Genomic DNA, 22027 nt, shown 5'->3' with positions numbered 1-22027 from the left:
AAGATGCTTACGTTTTATGTATATTATCTACTAGACTTCAAGTATCTAGAGAAAAGGGAATTTATTTTGCTCATCTTTGTATCATCAGTATCTTGGGTGATTTAATTTCTCCAGCCTAATAGTAGTCCTTTAAGTGTGTGTTTTTGTTCCCAGTTTCTGGGTAACTTTTTCAGCAGTTTATAAGCTAGAATGTAATTGAGATTTAAACCCAAGTGTGTCTGATCACTGATACTATGATTTTCCCTGCTTATATGCCTAGAGTGGTGACCGCACACTGTAGCTGTTCAGTAAATATTTGAATAAGAATGAGTTGGTGTGCTTTTCCTAAGTAGTATATTCTCTGCTTGCATTTTGGTATCTCAGGTGCTTCAGTGTTTGGTACATAATAGGTCCTCAATAATTGTTGAATGAATGAATATAGATTTATTAGGAAGTCTCTTTTCAGTATTTTTCCATTACCTTAATTCTTACAGTATACCCACAATGGTAGAATAATGTTTTAAGACTAAATGAAACAAGTGTTTTATGAAATATGTATTGATGGTGGTCTCTAACCAACTGTCCTGGAATTCATTTTCAGCTAAACTCAGGGCATCAAATAGGTCATTGATGTACCTTCTTGGTAATTTCATTGTCCAAAGATTTGAGGAAATGAATGGGGGAGTTGATATTTAAAAAAAAAAATCAAGTTTTAACTCATAGGAAGAGCTGGCTGGGCATGCGGAAATAATAGGAATCTTAAAGAACAATAGAAATAAGAGTTTAAAAAACTGATGGGGATAGAAATTCTGAAAAAAATCAGAGAAGTAGGGCAAATTTATGAAAACAGATTTTTTAAAAGTTCAGGGAACAGATTAGAAGAACTCTATAGCATAAAAATTTCAAAGGGAAAACATCTTGAAAAGATTGAAAACCTTGCAAAAATTCTAAACAAACCCCAAAGCTCTTAAAGTCAGTTTTTATGGTATTAGGATTGTAAGTAATTTCTTTAAAATGTTACCTTTCCACATTTTTAACTTGTCTATGACGTGATTTTCAGGTAAACAGAGAAGTTCCGATTATATTATCTAAAAAATAAAACAAAAGTCACTTTAAAACAAGCGGTTTCTACCATATACAGTTGCACATCATTCTGATGTGGTTTTTATCTGACATTCTTTCCAGTGTCTCTGCATCTCTACTTTAAATAACCCATTTATTGCTTTGTTCATTAAGCATCTGTTTACTGAGAAACTTGTATATAGCAGCAGTGTTCCAGGCCCTGGGACACAGATGTGGACAAAAGCACATCCTTGTTCTTAGAGGGCTGATATTCTAGTAGGGGAGAAAGACAGAACACAAATAAAGCATGTCTTTAATTCTAGGCTGCAGTCAGGCTTTTAAGAAAAATAAGGCATGGTAGGAGGAGAGGGAGCAATGTGGTGTCATAGCTTCAGATGTGCTGATTAAGGAAGTCAGTCCTCTGAGAAGGGAACAACTAGTGATGGGAGGCTGGAATGCTAAGAATTGGACTGGGGAAAATTCAGCTGATGAGTCCTGCAGGCAAGGGAGTTAACAGATACAAAAGAAAACCCCCAAATGATCCGAGGTCAATTAAAAAAACTCAGGATACACATGTTTTTCTTTGTCTGCTTTTTAAGTTTAAGGAACACAATGTTCCAGTAAAAGATGAGCCTGCAGTTTAGAGGGGATGGTAATGTGGATAGATAAGAAAGAGAACAGACTTGTAAGATTTCTGTTTTCTTTGTCTGTGACTTTGAAATGGAAATGATAGACTACTGTTGCTAAGAGAGAAGAAAAGATGAAAAAAGAGAATGTAAGAGAATATATTCTAGATGCCTTCAAGGGTTCTCACTGGTGGGAACTTTGTCCCACTTTTTTTTCATCCCTTAGAAATGATGGTAATCTTGGGGCAAAGAAATAATGTTGGCATTCCTATAATGCTTTCGAATTATCTCAGAGGCCAGGGTTTTATTGAAATGTGAGATTTGGCTGTCATCATCTACTGCTTTGTCTTTAGAAGCTGTTTCTCCTGAAATTCTCTTGTCCTTCTGGCTCAAATTTCCCTAAAGCGGCTGATGAAGGGAGAGGTGCAGGTTAGATTATGCTAGTAGAAGAGGGGCCAGGTTCTAAGAGAATTTGGCCCTAGAGGGAAAAAGGAGGGAACAGAGGGACTCCAGTTGTGGGGGCACAGAAGGGGGAGCCTCAAGGGACTGAGCTGGAGACCTCTCTCCCTTTCTCCTCCTCCAGATCCCGACTTGACCTTCCTCTCAGGATTTTTCATGCCCTCACACTTTTGCTCTCCCTCCTCCCCACCAAACAATTCAAATTTGGCTCCATCTGAGTCCCAGCAGGAAAACTAGTGCCCACCAGGCTCCTCTGTCCATGGAATTCTCCAGGCAAGACTACTGGAGTGGGTAGCCATTCCCTTCTCCAGCGGATCTTCCTGACCCAGGGACTGAACCCGGGTCTCCTGCATTCTAGGTGGATTCTTTACTGTCTGAGCCACCAGGGAAGCCCTTAGGAATTTTAAGTGTCACTTAGGAATTTCACTTAGGGATGTTAAGTGTCACTCAGATATAAGTGCCACAAAAGCAAATTCAAGCAAACAGGAAGGCAGTCCTTAGAATAAAGCTATTGCTAATTGTGTTTTATCCTGTGTGGATGAGATTATACCCCATGTTTGTTGTTGTTGTTCAGTTTCCCAGTCATGCCCAACTCTTTGCAACCCCATGGACTGCAGCACTCCAGGCCTCTCTGTCCCTCACCATCTCCCGAAGTTTGCCCAAGTTCATGTCCATTGCATCGGTCATGCCATCCAGCCATCTCATCCTCTGATGCCCTTTTATCCTGCCCTCAATCTTTCCCAGCATCAGGGATTTTTTTTTTCCAGTGAGTCAGCTGTTCACATAGGATGACCAAAATACTGGAGTTTCAGCATCAGTCCTTCCAACGCATATTCAGGGTTGATTTCCCTGAAGATTGACTGGTTTGATCTCCTTGCTGTCCAAAGACTCTCAGTTTTGTTTCTCAAAATAAAACAAAACTGGAGCATGTGCAGTGATTAGGGCATTGAAGGAAGGAAACCCAAGAAAATGAGGAAGCATTAGAAAGGAGCTTGTCAGGGTATTGGAGGGGAAGTTAACATTTCATTAGTGCCAACGGTTACATCTAGGACCAGTAAGGGGAAATTTGATGAGTATCAACTAGAGCTGCCTGAAGCTGGGAGGCCGAGAGATTCCTATCATCGTGGTTTTTGAATGTCACTTGAGTCATCAGAAGAGTGTAAAATAGTCATTCATGACCTTTAAGGTCCCCCTTAGCCTTGGGAGTCTTTAGTGCTAGAGCTGTTTACTAACCACTTATTATTACAATCACGTTAATGCAGCTTGTTTGGGTCACTTTTCAGCTGTATTCTTAGGGACTGTGGAAATGGAGTAATAGAGACCTTATAAGCCCTCCTGCCATCCCAAGGTGAAAGCCCTGGAGAGTAGGCTACGGACTTTAAACATTTTTAGCCATCTCAGTTCTGATGTCAGCAAGGAGGGAATTGGCAAACTGATTCAAGTGCTTGATTGATACGTCTAAGGCCAACTAGGTAAAACCACACTGAGATGTGGTTTCCAGGTGTTATCTGGCAGAGGGATCACTCAAGGCTATGGATTGTGGTCTCATTTAGCAGAATGTCATTGTGATCAGTGATCCTTTGCCTCTTATAGATAATAACAATCTTTATCTTAGTGCTATAGTAAAAAATTCATAGGTTTTGTTGGTCTAGTCATGCTCACTGCATAGAAGATGCTTCCTAGTTTCAGGTACAGTGGGGTTTAGTTGATGTGAGTGGTAAACACAACTTGTATTTGACACAACCAAATGCTATCCTCTTTAGGTATATAAACCCACTGTTCCATCCACAAGATAAGAATTTATTCAACAGACAAGGAATATTAATGGTAACATATTTTTCTTTTAGTGCATTGTATTAAATATATGCTAATCAATACAATTCAGACCCATATTGAATATTAATTCTATATTTCATGGAACTTAGTAATTAAGTTTAGTGCTGCACATTTACCCTAGAAACTAGTAAAATTTTGATAAAAGTAATTTACTGTAAAATTTTTAATCATTTTTGACCCTAGTATAATTCTTTTTGCACCGATAGCACACACAATAGAAAAGCTACCAAACAACGAGTTAAAAATTTTCTAACAATACTAGGCTCAGAAAAGAGCTTACTTAGCATTTTATTTTCTGCTTGCTTTACATTTACATTTGTGTCACAATACAAATAGGGCTTTTACAGTTCAAGATTAATACTGTGGTTTTCTCTCTTCATTCTGTATCATCCAAACTGCAGTTGGACCAAGCAACAACAAAAAATAATCAGTCAAGTGCTGAATAACTCATTGTAAAAATATTCATGGACACACAAAGTCAATATCCAAAAAAAAAATAATTCCCAGAATATATGAGGAACTTTTTATTTTGGTAAAACTTCAAAGAACTGTTGTGATGAGTCAATGAAAATATTGTAAAGCCTGGTCAGAGATTAGCTCAGGGTAGCTAGTTTTTATAGAACAGTCTTTTTTGTCCTTTGCTCTCTCTTTTTCAATTGAAGTATAGTTAATGTACAATATTATATTAGTTTCAAGTGTACAGCATACTGATTCAGTATCTTTGCAGATTATACTCCATTACAGATTATTACAACATAATGAGTATAATTCCCCCTGTGCTGTAAATATATTCCTGTAGCTTCAGATTAGTTCAGTCGTTCAGTTGTGTCCGACTCTTTGTGACCCCATGGACCACAACACACCAGGCCTACCTGTCCATCACCAACTCCTGGAGTCTATCCAAACTCATGTTCACTGAGTTGGTGATGCCATCCAACTATCTTATCCCCTGTCATCCCCTTCTCCTCCTGCCTTCGATCTTTCCCAGCATCAGGGTCTTTTCAAATGAGTCAGCTGTTCGCATCAGGTGGCCAAAGTATTGGAGTTTCAGCTTCAGCATCAGTCCTTCCAATGAACACTCAGGACTGATCTCCTTTAGGATGAACTGGTTGGATTTCTTGCAGTCCAAGGGACTCTCAAGAGTCTTCTCCAACACCACAGTTCAAAAGCATCAGTTCTTCGGTGTTCACCTTTCTTTATAGTCCAACTCTCATATCCATACATGACCACTGGAAAAACCATAGCCTTGACTAGACTGACCTTTGTTGGCAACGTAATGTCTCTGCTTTGTAATATGCTGTCCAGGTTGGTCATAACTTTTCTCCCAAGGAGTAAATATCTTTTAATTTCATGGCTGCAGTCATCATCTGCAGTGATTTTGGAGCCCCTCAAAATAAGGTTTGCCACTGTTTCCAGTGTTTCCCCATCTATTTACCCTGAAGTGATGGGACCGGATGCCATGATCTTAGTTTTCTGAATGTTGAGCTTTAAGCCAGCTTTTTCACTCTCCTCTTTCACTTTCATCAAGAGGCTTTTTAGTTCCTCTTCACTTTCTGCCATAATGGTGGTGTCATCTGCATATCTGAGGTTATTGACATTTCTCCCAGCAATCTTGATTCCAGCTTGTGCTTCTTCCAGCCCAGCGTTTCTCATGATGTACTCTGCATATAAGTTAAATAATCAGGGTGACAATATACAGCCTTGACCTACTCCTTTCCCTATTTGGAACTAGTCTGTTGTTCCATGTCCAGTTCTAACTGTTGCTTCCTGACCTGCATACACGTTTCTCAAGAGGCAAGTCAGGTGGTCTGGTATTCCCATCTCTTTCAGAATTTTCCACAGTTTATTGTGATCCACACATTCGAAGGCTTTGGCATAGTCAATAAGGCAGAAATAGATGTTTTTCTGGAACTCTCTTGCTTTTCCAACAATCCAGTGGATGTTGGCAATTTGATCTCTGGTTCCTCTGCCTTTTCTAAATCCAGCTTGAACATCTGGAAGTTCACAGTTCTCGTATTTCTGAAGCCTGACTTGGAGAATTTTGAGCATTACTTTACTAGCGTGTGAGATGAGTGCAAATGTGTGGCAGTTTGAGCATTCTTTGGCATTGGCTTTCTTTGGGATTGGAATGAAAACTGAGCTTTTCCAGTCCTGTGGCCACTGCTGAGTTTTCCAAATTTGCTGGCATATCGAATGCAGCACTTTCACAGCATCATCATTTTAGGATTTGAAATAGCTCAACTGGAATTCCATCACCTCCACTAGCTTTGTTTGTAGTGAGGCTTCCTAAGGCCCACTTGTCTTCACATTCCAGGATGTCTGGCTCTAAGTGAGTGATCACACCACTGTGATTATCTGGGTTGTGAAGATCTTTTTTGTACAGTTCTTCTGTGTATTCCTGCCACCTCTTCTTAATATCTTCTGCTTCTGTTAGGTCCATACCATTTCTGTCCTTTATTGAGCCCATCTTTGCATGAAATATTCCCTTGGTATCCCTAATTTTCTTGAAGAGATCTCTAGTCTTTCCCATTCTATTGTTTTCCTCTATTTCTTTTCACTGATCAGTGAGGAGGGCTTTCTTATCTCTCCTTGCTATTTTTTGGAACTCTGCATTCAAATGGGTATATCTTTCCTTTTCTCCTTTGCTTTTTGCTTCTCTTTTTTTCACAGCTATTTGTAAGGCCTCCTCAGATAGCCATTTTGATTTTTTGCACTCTTTTTCTTGGGGATGGTCTTGATCCCTGTCTCCTGTGCAATGTCACGAACCACGAACCTCTGTCCATAGCTCATCAGGCACTCTGTCTATCAGATCTAGTCCCTTGAATCTATTTCTCACTTCTACTTAATCATAAGGGATTTGATATAGGTCATACCTGAATGGTCTAACAGTGGTTTTCCCTACTTTCTTCAATTTAAGTCTGAATTTGCCAATAAGGAGTTCATGATCTGAGCCACAGTCTGCTCCCAGTCTTATTTTTGCTGACTGTATAGAGCTTCTCCATCTTTGGCTGCAAAGAATATAATCAATATGATTTTGGTGTTGGCCATCTGGTGATGTCCATGTGTAGAGTCTTCTCTTGTGTTGTTGGAAGAGGGTGTTTGCTATGACCAGTGCATTCTCTTGGCAAAACTCTATGAGCCTTTGCCCTGCTTCATTCTGTACTCCAAGGCCAAATTTGCCTGTTACTCCAGGTATTTCTTGACTTCCTACTTTTGCATTCCAGTCCCCTATAATGAAAAGGACATCTTTTTTGGGTGTTAGTTCTAAAAGGTCTTGTAGGTCTTCATCAACCATTCAACTTCAGCTTCTTGAGTGTTACTGGTCAGGGCACAAACTTGGATTATGGTGATATTGAATGGTTTGCCTTGGAAACAAACAGAAATAAATCTGTTGTTTTTCGATTGCATCCAAGTACTGCATTTCAGACTGTTTTATTGACTATGATGGCTACTCCATTTCTTCTAAGGGATTCCTGCCCACAGTAGTAGATATAATGGTCATCTGAGTCAAATTCACCCATTCCAGTCCATTTTAGTTTGCTCTGTGGCACAATGGATAGTGCACTGGAATTCTTGCTGGGGTGTGGTTATTCAAAGGTTGTGGTTTCGAGTCCCACCAGAGTCGAATTTTGACGTCTCCTCCTTCACTTCCTGTAGCATATTTATGCTATTTTATTATTGGGAGATTAGGATTGACATATATACATTACCATGTGTAAAATAGATAGCTAGTGGGAAACTGCTATAATGCACAGGAAGCTCAGCTCTGGTACTTAATGGAATGGTCTTACCATAATCATTGTTAGTCGTAATCATGTAGTAATAACAGTGGCATCTGAATCTAGAGTCAACCAGGTCATCCATCTGATATTGGAAGAGGTCTGTTTTTAACTATTCATCAGCAGGAATTATTTTCAAAGTTTTCTACTGGTTCAAAAATAGCTGCTTACAAAGTAACAAGAATTAATAACCTAATTGTTGTGCTTCCAAGTAGCATCACTGGCTTAGTGCACAAAAACCACTAGTGGTGGATTAAATGGCAGGCTCAAGGACTGCTTAATCTAACTGCTGCTAATCTTCACCAAACAGCCTTGTCAGATGTAATTTGCTCTGTGGCAACGCTGCTCAGAAGGTAGCCATGGAAGTAAAATGTCCACTGATGTTCACAAAGCTCTCTTGTTTAAACTGAAACCATTGCCGTTGTGTCAAGGATGATTTTTAGGTTTAGCCGAGTAGAGTTCATGAATCCTTTAACCATTTATAGGAATAAATGTTTCTCATGCAGAGAAACAAAGGGAAAAGTCAAGAAATAAATTGCATATCATTACATAGTATGTCTGCTAATTTTTATTTTATGACTTTCTTTGGGTTTAATGATTCAGTATGGGCTGCCTTGAATATAAATGTAAGCAATTATTAAGGAAATTACTTCCAAGGAAACAGGCAGACTCTCTCTTCCAGTAAAAGGTTATCATCTGTTAAACACTCCCATGTTTTAGGGCAGATTAGATTTCAGTGTTCAGAGAAGATGAAGTGCCGGAAGCTAAGATGATCACAAAGTCACAGGGCTGGGGGATCATCAAGAGGTCATTTAGCTCATCTTCCTGTCTCCATTCAAAATAGCATCCAGGGAAGAAAATAATTCATGCTCTATTTATTTATTGATATCTTTTGGCCACACTGCACTGCATGTGGGATCTTAGTTCACTGACCAGGGATTGAACCCGTGCCCCCGTTAGAGGAAGCCTGGAGTCTTAACCACTGGACCACCAGCAAAGTCTCTGTTTACCATTTTTTTTTGCAGCTTAGCCCTCTTTTTGAAATAGCTCTTTTTTGTTTCTTTTTGTTTTTAATGAGTGTTTCATTTCTGAAGGAATTCTGAAAAAATTATTTGGGGGTTGAATCATAGAAACATTGGGGCTAAAATGAGGGAAGCACCCTTTGGGTCTTCTGTTCAAAAGAAACAATCCTGGCAACTGAAATGCTGCTGTCAGTAACACAGAGGAAACTAATTTCTTAATAGAAATACTGGCCTAGAGGAAACCTGGAGGCCTGGGAGAATGGGAAAAGAATGTTAGATTCAAAGCAAGCATTACAGGGATGAAAAATCCAGACTGAGGAAGATGATTTAGTATCACATTGCTTGTAGAGGACATTTTGGGAAAGAACTGAGTTAGATATTAGGAAGAATTTATTGGAAGTGAGGAGGTATGCTAAACACTGAAATGAATCCCTGGTTTAGTTATATAATTTCAATCTTAAGTGATGATCTTTTTTTTTCAAGAAAAGGTTCTAATATTTGAACTGGTTTAAGCAAAGAGTTTATTGGGAGATGGAAAGATGATCTCATTAAGTCAGAATGATTTAATAAATGACATTTGATACCTATTATTTTTTAAGATGAAAAAATAATCTCCAAAATGACACTGAAATACAGCCATCCCTTGGTATGGGTAGAGGGATTGTTACCAGGACCTCACAGATACTAAAACCTAACAGTACTCAAGTCCCTTATATAAAATGGCATAGTATTCACATATATAACCTATGCACATCCTCTTGTATACTTTAAATTATCTCTGGATTACTTATAATACCTAATACAATGTAAATGCTATGTAAATAGTTGTAAATACAATGTAAATGTTATGTAAGTAGTTGCTGGCATGGCAAATTCAAGTTTTGTTTTCTGGAACTTTCTGGAATTTTTTTCCTGAATATTTTCGATCTGCAATTGGTTGAATCTGAGGATGTACAGTCTGTGGATTCAGAACCTGCATATACAGAGGGCTGACTGGAATATACCTAATACCTAATATGCATGGTCAAAATCCAGAATATTTCATCTGTGCATCACTAAGCTTATGATTAGTTAGGAGTACTCTCACTCCTACCAGCTCCAGTTAAATAGATTTAAGAACTTTTTCAGATTAGTTTTAGGTAAATAATATAAATGTGTGCTTGTAAACAATTAAATATGATGTGGTCAATTAACACAATGAGATCACTGGAATTGGACTCATAACTAATTCTGTAGGCAGGCCAAATAACGAGATACTAATAGACAATGAAAGACCGTTATGTAACTGCTAAAATAATTATTGTTTCTCTTTGCTTTTCCAGTTCCCTGATAAGGAATGTTCAAGAAATTCTTAAGTTCACTATGAACACATATCTTTGTGTTAATAGTGTACATTTTATTTTTAATTTTTTTTCAAATTATTTCATATACTTACAGAATATGCACACGTGTGTGCACATAAAACACAGATACCTTTTTTTTTCTTTCTGCTTTGGCTTCTTGTTTTCTTTTTTCTATCCTAAGAAGACTGCTTTCTCCTCTGTATGCTCTCCTAGAATGCAAACCTTCCTCAACAAATCCTGCTCCCTAGAATTCATCACACACTGCCTTGAATTGATATACTATTTATTGGGTTGATCATAGTGTTCATTTTAAAATCAGAATCCAAAACATTATGTATATAGCTAAACAATTAGACAAGGTTTCTCCAAACATCATAGAGGTAACAGTATCACTTCTTGGGTGAGATCTTGGGTTTAGAGTTGCTTAGAAGAAATAGCCAACAGGACCAGTGTTTATTCTCTGGCAGCCAGGGGACTTTCATTTGCTTCTTCTCTTCAGGGCCTGAGTTGCCCGTTATAGAAAGTAAGTGAAGAGGTTAGGTCAAAGTACATCAAAGTACATCTGTCAGACCTGAGTTTTATTCTCACCTCTATTACTGGCTGGGTGAACCTGTGTAAGGAACTTTATTTCTCTGAGGACAGCGTTAGACTCACTGTCATCTCCTACAAGCATGAGTTCTTTTTCCTGTAGGGTGGGGAAGGCATTGTGAAAGTATGTATGGGAGTGGCTGTATTTTATACACAAATATATGGGATGAGAAATGACTGTCTCCATCTAGCCTCATGTTCCAGAAATGGAACTTCTACCTCCGTATGTGCAACTGAGAATTATATGACTTCAAAATGTGCTCATTGACAATATTCACATAAATTTAAAAGCTGTTTACAGCAGAATGCCAACTTTACAATAACAAATGTATCTATCAAGCTGATAGTTACATTGACTGCTGTATTTTCTCCCCATTGGCATAGATAGAGATGTTGTTGTTCAGTCATATCCAACTTGTAGAGACCCCACGGGCCGCAGCATGCCAGGCTTCCCTGTCCTTCACTATCTCTTGCCATTTGCTGAAACTCATGTCCATTGAGTTGATGAGATGTAGAGATAAGTATATGTGAAGAAGAATTGTAACCAGTGAACTGGCTACCAAATGAATCCTGGTTCAGAACCACGAGAACAAGTTGGCAGGTGTAAATGACTGATTCAAAGCCATGGCATCCTAATGGATTCCTCTCTTTCTCTAGGCGTGCATTTGCCACACGCTCTTGAGACCCATGCTCTGGGCTGGGATCTTCTTACTCTGTTGGTGATGGAAAGGCACTGCCCATATTTGCGGCTTTGAATTTTCCTTTCTCCGTACCAACTTCTGATGGATAAGGAATGCTTCCTTGTAAGAATTTTCAGGTTCTTTGTAGAATAAAGCTCAAGTTTTAGCTGAAATACTCTTTATTAGTTTGCGAGGAAATGCTAGGTAATAATTGTATAAATGCTGTGCTGACTTTATCTGGAAGTGAGATTAAGTTTCAGCACCTTCTCCAAATATGGTTCTGAAATATCATGAATACTTGATAAGCTCTTTCTATGAAAAGGAACACAGTGTTTTCATTCAGCATCACTATTATTTTTCAGCTTTTCCCTATAAGAATCCTTCCTCGAAATGTTTCTTTTTGGCAGAAGCTAACAGAATTATATAAAAAGATGACAATCAATGAAAACAGAAATGCCATAATAATGGGTCCTGGGAATTATGGGACTGAGAACCTGGGAATCAAGCCCAGTTCAACATTTACAATAAGGGGATGTGCCTTTATGTCTCATGTTCAGTGAGGGGTGGTGGAGAAGGAGCAAGTGCATGGGAGTCTTATCTGGTTCTCTGGCCACTTAGTCCTTTGTTACAGCAGAAAGTGATGTAAGTTCACAGTTCTCCTGGAAGGCTGTGTAAGGACATGCAGTTCTCAGAGGAAAATGATATGTTCAATGTAGAAGCCGCAGTATGGGTCAAAAAAATGTTAATGGGAAGGATAAATGCTATCTAAAAAGTTTTGGAGTGGGAAAAGCCCTGGATTTTTAGATATTGGAACCACTGTATATGAAGGAAGCTATAATGGCATTTCACTTGGGTATTTAATTAGTTAGAGGGATTTTTAAAAGGGTGAAATTTGTATACTCTGTATATTACACTCATATTTTGAAATATTTCCTTTAATTATATGTATATTTTTCCATTTTTAAAACAGAGTGAGATGGCTAAAATCTCCCAATTTCTTTCTATCATCATTATATGAAAATAATCCCCAGTATCCATTTAAAGGTCAAGTATATCTAAATCAGAGTAAATTCCTTTTATAACTGATCTCCAAGCAAGTAGCCTGGGGATAATATTTCAATGACATTCCTCTGTGGTATTGCTCCTTGTTGTAAAGAAAAAATTCATTTTTAAAATTTCTATGCCTTGGTTAAATAGATACTGTACAATACATCCCATAATTGAATGACACAAATGAAAAAATATTATTCCATAATACATTGTCTTATTGGTAGATCTGATGAAATGGAGTTTATGTTTCAGTAAGTACATTTTTAATAAGAAAAGTTATTTCATAAAATTCAGATTATAGCACTTCCTGAATTTTTAGGTACTCTCTTAGTTTAAAGAATACATTTTGATTTTCAAGCAGACAGTTTCTGGATTCTGAAAGAGTTTAAATACCTAACACACACAATATATTTTAAATCATCTGCCTTTGACAGCTAACATGGCAGTATCTGGGCTTCCCTGATGGCTTAGTTGGTAAAGAATCCACACCCTGGTTTGATTCCTGGGTCGGGAAGATCCGCTGGAGAAGGGATAGGTTACCCATTCCATTATTCTTGTGGCTCAGCTGCTAAAGAATCTGTCTGCAATGCAGAAGACCTGGGTTTGACCCCTGGGTTGGAAAGAGCCCTGGAGAAGGGAAAGGCTACCCACCCCAGTATTCTGGCCTGGAGAATTCCGTGGACCGTATAGTCCTTGGGGTTGCAAAGAGTTGGACTCAACTGAGCGACTTTCACTTTCCTGGCAGTATTTAGACTTTGAAATTTTGCCTGCGAAATTATGGCAGTCACCTTCTGCAAGTAATTTTTTATCTTAGAATCCTTTGTTGGCTGAATGTAAGAGTCTTTGAGTCAATAAATGGAGGAGAATGATATACTATAAATTATCATGAAAAGAAAGCATGTTTTTAATTGATTAAAAAACGTTGGTTTATAAAATGACTGAACCTTTTGGTCCTTTGACTAAGATGAGAGTGGTGAAATGATATTAGAGGGAATCTAACTGAGTCAGTGCCTAGGATGCTTAGAAAATCTTTTTTTCACTGAGTATAATTGCTTCACAATGTCGTGTCAAGTTTCTGGTGTCCGGAGAAGTGAATCACCTCTATGCATACATACATGCTCTGCCTCTTTGAGCCCCCTCCTGCCCCTCCACCCCAGCCCTCGGGGTCGTCACAGAGCACCCGACGGAGCTCCCTGCATTACACAGCAGCTTCCCGCTCGCTGCCTAGTTTACACAGGGTGGCTGTGGGTGTGTCAGTCCATTCTCCCGGTTCACCCCTCCCCTTCTGTTTCCTATGGCTGCGTCTCTATTCTTGCCCTGTACCATTTCTCTAGATTCTGTATATATATGTGTTAACACGTGAGGTTTTTCTCCTTCTGAGTTACTTCACTCGGTATGACAGACTCTACGTCCGACCACATTTATACAAATGACCTTTCTGAGAACCTCGGGCTGCAAGTGCTGCGCCCATTGAGAGAGGCAGTTTCGGGTAGAGCACATTATGGATAAAAAATGCAAATGACAGTGTTGCAGAAGATGCTTCCCTTTTTATTCAACCTTAACATAAGGTTTAATTATGTTAGGTGTGATTGGATTAGCGTCTTCTCCATATAGGCAGCCACAGCAACCATCTCACTGATGCAAAAATTGATAAAGGAAAGGAAAGGAAGAAATGAAGGCAGCAAAATAAAGATGGCAAAAGGAAGAGGGCCGGCTAAAAACTCCACAGTCACAAGTTATGCTGTGGGCAGAAGTCACTGATCAGATTTGCCTGCTCCTCCAGACTCTCGCCAAATGTAGTTATAAGCCTTTAGGTTCTTTATTTTACAGTTAAGATTTGAAACTCTGAAATTATCAATATAACTTTTCTGTGTCATTGGACAAGTGCCACATGGTCATTTTATAGAAGGACCGTTTCTCATCCACACAGACCAAGGCTGGGGGAAAGGAGGATGGTTGATTTAAATACCCTAACTCAGAATTTACTGTGGATTTAAAATCTCTGACTTAATGTTGCATTAACTACCGGTGGCTGCTTTACTGCCTTTAAAACATGCATACATAATTGGATACTGTAATGCTTTGCGGGTAAAATAAATACCAACTCACACTAAAATAAATACTCTGCATGATGAAGTTCATGTAGACATAAATTAATCATTTACCAGTTAACCAATATGCACAGGAAAGAAATAGATCACTTATTAAAGGTTGCCTCATCTATAAAATGGGAAAAATAAAATGCTGATATATTTTACAGTGATGCTGTGAGGGAAAATATATAAAATTATTGCTAAGCAGTTTATAAACCATAAAATGCAGTATGAACATTAAATTAATAATATTTGTACTAATTCAGATTCAACACTCTCTGTATTAAATATATCTCTTTGCCTATTGAAGCATACATATAACCAAGCTGAGGCTTTTTATTTTAATTTTTATCAGTGTCTTTGGAATTCTGCAGAGCATCACAGGAGTTACTGCTTATGTTAAAAACTCCTCAGCACCAACATTTCCAAAAAAAAATTCTTGGCTGTCCACATCCCCAACCCCACTTTTAAGGTTCTCTCTCAAACAGCCTGATGTCTTTCATGTGTATAGACATCGCAGTTATGAAGCAGATATGGGTGTGAATTTTTTGATCAGGTGGAAGTGATGAACATGCTCTGTGACTTGGTTTATCCTAAATTATGAATTGAAATCGGGAAGCGATATGAAATTGGCGGGGAGGTGCATCACATCTCTACAGATTGCATTGAACTGATCCGAGCTGGAAATGTTCTGTGCTGGGAGAGGAGCGCAGCCCAAACAGCGGGTTTTGGGGATATCATGCTGCTCAAAACATTACAGGTTTAGAGATAAATCAAGCTCCTGTGTCTCAGCTCGAGTCCAGAAATGTTGTTCAAGGGCACAAGGGAGAACTATGCAGCAGAAAACACATTTCCCTTACTCTTCTACCTTTTCTTGCTCTCCCTCTTTAATGGAGTCTTATTATTTAGAGGACCAACTTGTACCAAACACTGTGATCCACTCAGCACATTTTTAACATTGTCAGGTGTCCCTTTGACTCTCAATGATAAAACACATCAGGCATTTCTCCACTCACTTCCCTTTCGTAGAGGCCGTTAATATAGAAATACCTCCTCATCTTCCATTATGAAATGACAAATGGCTGACTAGAGAAATCTGAAATATTGCCAGACCTTTCCTATGTATCATGTGTCACCAGCAATAATAAACAGTGACTAATCTTTGGTCATGAACTATATTTATGGCTTTCTTGTCATCAGGAGGGAGGTATTTTCTCAAATCAGGTTTAGGGCTCTATATTTACGTTAGGAACACCTGTGCTAGAAAAAAAATCTAGGTCCAAAGGAAAGTAACCCTCCCAACTGTCTTTCATTTAACTGTTTGTAGAACATGGCATTTCCATTGTTTCTCATTTTTGCATTAGGATTCACCCCAGGAGTGTTGTGATTAGGAATCTAATCTATCCCAGTCCATTTACCATTTTGGTGATAATGGTCTCCTTGTCTAATGGGAAAAGAAACAGGAAAAGGAATATGGCTAAAATGCATACCTCTCCCACTTGAAGTTTATCAGAGATCAAAAGGAAACACAGTGAAACTATTTCCTAAATCCTAATCTTGGTTAAGGGGATTGACACTTTCCTAAAGGAACAGAGCACCAGAAGAAAAAAAACAGGAGAGGCAAATTAAGGCTTTGAAAGAAACAAAATAAGGTCAATAAGGCAACAATTCTACTTTAGTTCAATGTAACTAATATCAGCTGTCTGCTAGATACCAGCCCAAACCAACAAAAAACACTGCCCTCATGGGGCTTACATTCTGGTCCTGGGAGACAGACAAGAAATAAATGAGTAATCAATAAGTCAGTTCTACAATTTATCAGGTGATGGTGGTTATCATGCTGAGAAACATATCAGGGAAAGAAAATAGGGATTGTGGGAAGGGGTTACATTTTTACAAGGGTGATCAGTAAAGAGCCTACTGAGGAGTCAACATTTGACCAAAGACTTGAAGGAGAGGAAAGAGCACGTCATGTGGGTTCCCTGGGAAGGATGTCCCAGATAGGACAGAGTATGTGCAAAAGCCCTGAGGCAGGAACATGCCTCCTGTGCTGGCAGAACTGTAGGGAAGCCAGAGCAATTGTGAAACAGAGAAGGACCCTTTAGTCCTTTCCCCCAGCCCCCATGTCCTCAGCCTGCTTCTTATCCATGGAAAAGCTTTAGCCAAAGTGAAAAGTGAAAGTGTTAGTCATTCAGTCATGTCCAACTCTTTGCAACCCCATGGACTGTAGCCTGCCAGGCTCCTCTGTCCATGGAATTCTCCAGGCAAGAATTCTGGATTGGGTAGTCATTCCCTTCTCCAAGGGATCTTCCTGACCCAGGGTTTGAACCCAGATCTCCTACATTACAGGCAGATTCTTTACCACTGAGCCACCAGGGAAATCAAAGATTAGGTTTAATCAGAGAAGTGAGAAAATGCATAAACAAAAGAAAAGCAGTCAAACAGGACAAAGCATTAATAGTTAGTAAGCAAAGTTACATTTAGTTCCTTCTCAAGGGCTATAGATAATATTCTGAGCCCTATCCTGTGAGGTTGTGAGTTATACTAAAACCCCCACCAGGTGGAAGATGACCAGACTGCAGCCACGATGTAAGATGCCACAATTCCTAAAACTGGCCTCAAGGAAATGGAAACAAACTGACCCTGGAGCTGAATATTAGTTGTACTTATAACAACCAACATGATACTGATAATCATCAGACCACTGGTGACCATTTCAAGATGACTGTCAGAGCTGACTGTGCTGTTTCAGCATGAAGCCCCCTCCCTCTGCCTATGAAACCTCTTGCTCACTGGATGTAGTTGGGAGAAGTGGTGAGGGAATTGGCCTTTGGACAGGAGATGCCTTCTCCTCTGGTTACTGACATCCAAAAGAAAGCAAACTTTCCTTTCCATCAACCTTGCCTCTTTGATGTCTTTTGAGCAGCCAGCAGCCAGACCCCACTTTTGGTTACGATTAGAGTGGAGTTAATGTGGAGGTGGATGGCAGGAAGAGAGGGTGGACATGGTCGGCGGAAACATAGATGGCCTGAGGACCATTGTTAGGCTCTAGATTTTACTCTGATTGAAACAGGGAATCACTGAAGAGTTTTGAGTCAAGGAGCAGAATGACCTGACTTATACTTTATTGGTAGATTGGGAGTTTGGGATTGACATGTATATCTGCTATGTTTAAAATAGATAACCAACAGGGACCTACTGTATAGCACAGGGAACACTGCTCAATATTTTGTAATAACCTAAATGGAAAAAGAATCTGAAAAAGAATAGATACATGTATATGTGTAACTGATTCACTTTGTTGTATACCTGATACTAACACAACATTGTTAACTGTACTCCAATATAAAAGAAAATTAAAAAAAGAAAATAACCTCTAGGGTGCAAAGGTGGAAGCAAGGAAATAAACTAATTAAAATGAAAAATTCAACTCTACTTTCTGTGTAAATTTAATGAATATGAACCAGAAATTAAGAGACAAGAGTTCAAAATTATATGCAAAGACATTGAAGTTGTAATTACACAAAGCTAAAACTGGTTAGAAGAGATAGTTCAATAAAACAGTTGATTCAGCACCAAATGTCAGGTTTGAAAATATTTTAGAATAAGTTCATGAATAACCAGTGATTAAACAAATGTAAAGTTTGGGAACATTGAATATCTATTGCTAAGTAATAAATTAAAAAAAAAAAAACTCCCTCCTCAACATGGGGTCTGGGTTATGGAAATAAACAGATGCCTATTATGATGTTGGAATTGTCTCCTCAAGTACTTTTTGGTCCTGGAAGCCAACAAAAAAAAACAAAAAACAAAAAAAGACCACCCGAGAAACAAAAAATAATGACCTTTCATTTGGAGCTTAAGGAAAACTTGAAAAGTTAAGAATGTAAATCAGCGAGAAAAATGAAGGGAGTCACAGTTTGGACTATTCATGTTTTTATTTTCAAATTTAAAACATGACTAATGGGAAGAAAGAAAATAGTTGAGTCTTCTTCAAGAAGCAAAGAAATGGAGAAATAAAAATTCTGATAGAAGGTGAATTTAGCTTTGCAATCGTCCTTCCTGGCAGTCAGAATTATTAGGTTATGAAACAGAGCTCTCTCCATTTCTCCTGGGCAGTTTAGGTTTGGAACAAATTGGACCTGAAAAAGTGTCAAAATTCACAGTAGGAGTGCCTACTCAAAGCACCAGTTCTCTCTGAAGTAGGTTACTACATTCACCTAGGGAAATTTCTATTGAATTATAATTAGGTGGCTAATTAAAAAGTGGATTACCAACTATATTAAAATATGAGAGAAAAATGTTCACATCATTCATTCTTTAATTTAGAAAATCCACTGCTTCCTTAAATTCTCACTGGAAAATTCCATATATAATACCCATGTTTTCTTTCTTCCTTTTAAATCAAATTTATTGAAGCAAGTCTAGGATTTTGTTTGTTGAGGTAATATAACTAATTTGAGCTTCCCCTATTAATAAAAAATGTACCTCTACATCATAGTTATCATTCTTTAGAATGAGAACTGGTGGCTATGAAAAATAGTGCAAGGTTCCTAGAAGAAATAATAATAACGAAAATAATAACTGCTACCATTTAGTCACTGCTAATATATATTGGCCACCTGTTGTGAAGAGTTGACTCATTGGAAAAGACCCTGATGCTGGGAGGGATTGGGGGCAGGAGGAGAAGGGGACGACAGAGGATGAGATGGCTAGATGGCATCATTGACTCGATGGGCATGAGTTTGAGTAAACTCCGGGAGTTGGGGATGGACAGGGAGGCCTGGCGTGCTGCGATTCATGGGGTCGCAAAGAGTCGGACACGACTGAGCAACTGAACTGAATACAGATTAAATTCTAGATGTCTCATTTAATTCTCAGTAACTCTATGTTACTGAGAGAATTACAGTTGTCACCTAACATACCTATTACCCATGTTACAGTAATTTTATGTCTATTAAACAGATAAAAGAACTAAACTCAGAGACGTTAGGCAAATTATTCAAAATCACACAGCTTAATGGTGTGAAATTCAAGCTCAGAACTTTTTGACCTAAGAAAGTGAAAGTGAAAGTTGCTCAGTCCTGTCTGACTGTCTGTGACCCCATGGACTATACAGTCCATGGAATTCTCCTGGTCAGAATACTGGAGTGGGTAGCCTTTCCCTTCTCCAGGGCATCTTCCCAACCCAGGGATTGAACCCAGGTCTCCCACATTGCAGGTGGATTCTTTACCATCTGAGCCACAAGGGAAGCCCAAGAATACTAGCCTATCCCTTCTCCAGTGGATCTGCCCGACCTAGGAATCAAACCAGGGTCTCCTGCATTGCAGGTGGATTCTTAACCAAAACAATCTTGAATTAAGCAAGAATTTTGCCTTCCTTAAAATGTTTTAACATTAAGCTAAAACTATATGGTTGCAGTCAACTGGTTTTGAAATTGATACTGTTCATGTACTATATAAGCAGTTAATCAAGATCTTTTATTAATGAGAAGACCATATTTCTTAGCCATTTGTCCAGACATCAATTTATTTTATGAAGTAAATGATTGTCAGGAGACTCCTCAGCTATTACTAACAGCAAAAGTTAAAAAGTAAAAATCACCTGTCACTATAGGTTATTATTTGTCTTTCCCTATTTTTGTCTAATTTCTAAGAAAGTAAAAATTAAATGATAGCCCTTGAACTTTGGTATGATACAATTTATGAGCCTGCTACCTTAGTTACATATTAAGTGGGTCAGTCTGTTTCTAAAAACACTTAAAAATTGGCCACCCCCAGTAGATGACTTAGCAGACAGACACAACTGACTGCTGGGATGGACTTTCTGAATCGCTTACTCAGTCCCTATACCAGGCAGGTGACTTGGAGTTCTTTCTCAAATAATGACAGCCATAACAATGTAATTATGCTAAAATTTATTGGAGAGCCTGTTGTATGTCAGACACTGTGCTCATTGCATATATTATTTCACTTTGCTCTAGGATTTCTCAGTTGCGGTTCCACCTTTTGGGCTGGATGAGTTTTTCTTTGTGGGGGGTGGAGGGTTGTTCTGTGCATCCTGGGAAGATTTGAAACATCCTTGGCCTCTACTCCCCAGATGTCAGCACACATACCCCCTCCAGTTGTGATAGCAGAGGCCATCTCCAGGCATTGCTAAATGTCTCCTGAAGGGCAGAATTGCCCCTAGTTGGGAGAGAGCCTCTCTGTTTCACTCCCTCAACAACTTGAGGGAGATTAGTACTATTAGATTAGTAATATTACTGATGAGGAAACTGTGATGACAAGAGGTTTAAGGCTCGCAGTTAGTAAATTACAGAGTACATAGATCACCTGTCTCTTGAATGCTATTTTTCTATGGTTGAAACTCATAAGTGAAGATCTGCCCTCTTTCCCATCCTCTTTTTTTTTTTAAATTTATTTATTTGACTGTACCCGATCTTAGTTGCAGCATGTGAGATCTAGTTCCCTGATCAGGGATTGAACCTGTGCCTCCTGCATCGGGAGTACGACATCTTAGCCACTGGGCCACCAGGGCAGTCCCTTCCCACCCTCTTCACTCCTGTATTTCACTGTGGGGTGGAGCAGTGGGAAAGAAGAGATGGTGCATGTGCACAGAATTTCTGTTGTACAGATTAATTCCACTTTAATTGGAATTTTGAAAACTAATGAAAAAAATTACAAGTGTTACATGATCCATTCTCCGGGTTTTTTAATCTATCTGATTTAATTCTTCCCAATTAGCATGCCATTATGGAGGAGTATTATGTTCAGAATCAATATTACACTAAACACTAATATTTTATTCAGTATTAAAAATTTATACAAATGGTAATACAAGTGCTTTATTCCTACTTTCTCTAAATGAGAAAAAATGCTTCCTAAGGGCAATTCCAGCTACAAAGAAAATGTTATCTTCTGAGGAGACCATTGGTATTACATTTGACATAGATCATTTCTTACATGAATCAGTAAGATTTAATTGAATGAAATTTATTTTATTGTAAAGTGTATATATTCTTCAGGATGTCAGACTGTTTTCCTTTTTATACCTATAGTGTAATCCCATGTTAAGATGACAATAAAATGACATTATTGTGCAGTACTGCTAAACCGGACGAAATATAACTGTCACATTATGATTGTAGGATATCATTTTCTTCCTCTTCTTTTTTTTCTATTACTACCCTTTTTTGAGTTAGATCTAGTCATATACTGGAATTTGAACCTATATCCAGATTCTGCATCTTATATCTTCTTTGCAAAGAGGAAGTAATAAGCCTAATAGATACACAGTACACTAGATAAACATCTAATAACCACCTAGAAAGAGGTCAGTTAGGTGTGGTGTAAAACAGATATTTCAAATCTGCTTTCCAAATTGGGTCCCTCTGTACATCTCCCAGCATCTGGTCTTGCCATGGTCTCTGGACTTAGACCCTGGGTCCCCTGCATGCTTCCTCTGGTTCTCCCTCGCCCCTCCCTTCATCTTGCCTGTCCGTCTGTTGCT

At 38.6% G+C, this 22027-nt stretch overlaps 1 long non-coding RNA gene across 3 annotated transcripts in view; it reads right to left on the bottom strand.

Annotated features, from left to right (window-relative positions):
- The window catches only part of LOC122446836, a 59404-nt gene that overhangs the window by 15685 nt on the left and 21692 nt on the right, over window positions 1–22027 (bottom strand). For all 3 annotated transcript variants that reach the window (XR_006271001.1, XR_006271000.1, XR_006271002.1), the window contains one exon: window positions 1001–1067. This is a non-coding gene — a long non-coding RNA (uncharacterized LOC122446836). The remainder of the gene's footprint in view (window positions 1–1000; window positions 1068–22027) is intronic.

The sequence above is a fragment of the Cervus canadensis genome, chromosome 8, assembly GCF_019320065.1.
Source record: "Cervus canadensis isolate Bull #8, Minnesota chromosome 8, ASM1932006v1, whole genome shotgun sequence".
NCBI lineage: Eukaryota > Metazoa > Chordata > Mammalia > Artiodactyla > Cervidae > Cervus > Cervus canadensis.
This window is presented reverse-complemented; position numbering and strand designations above follow the sequence as displayed.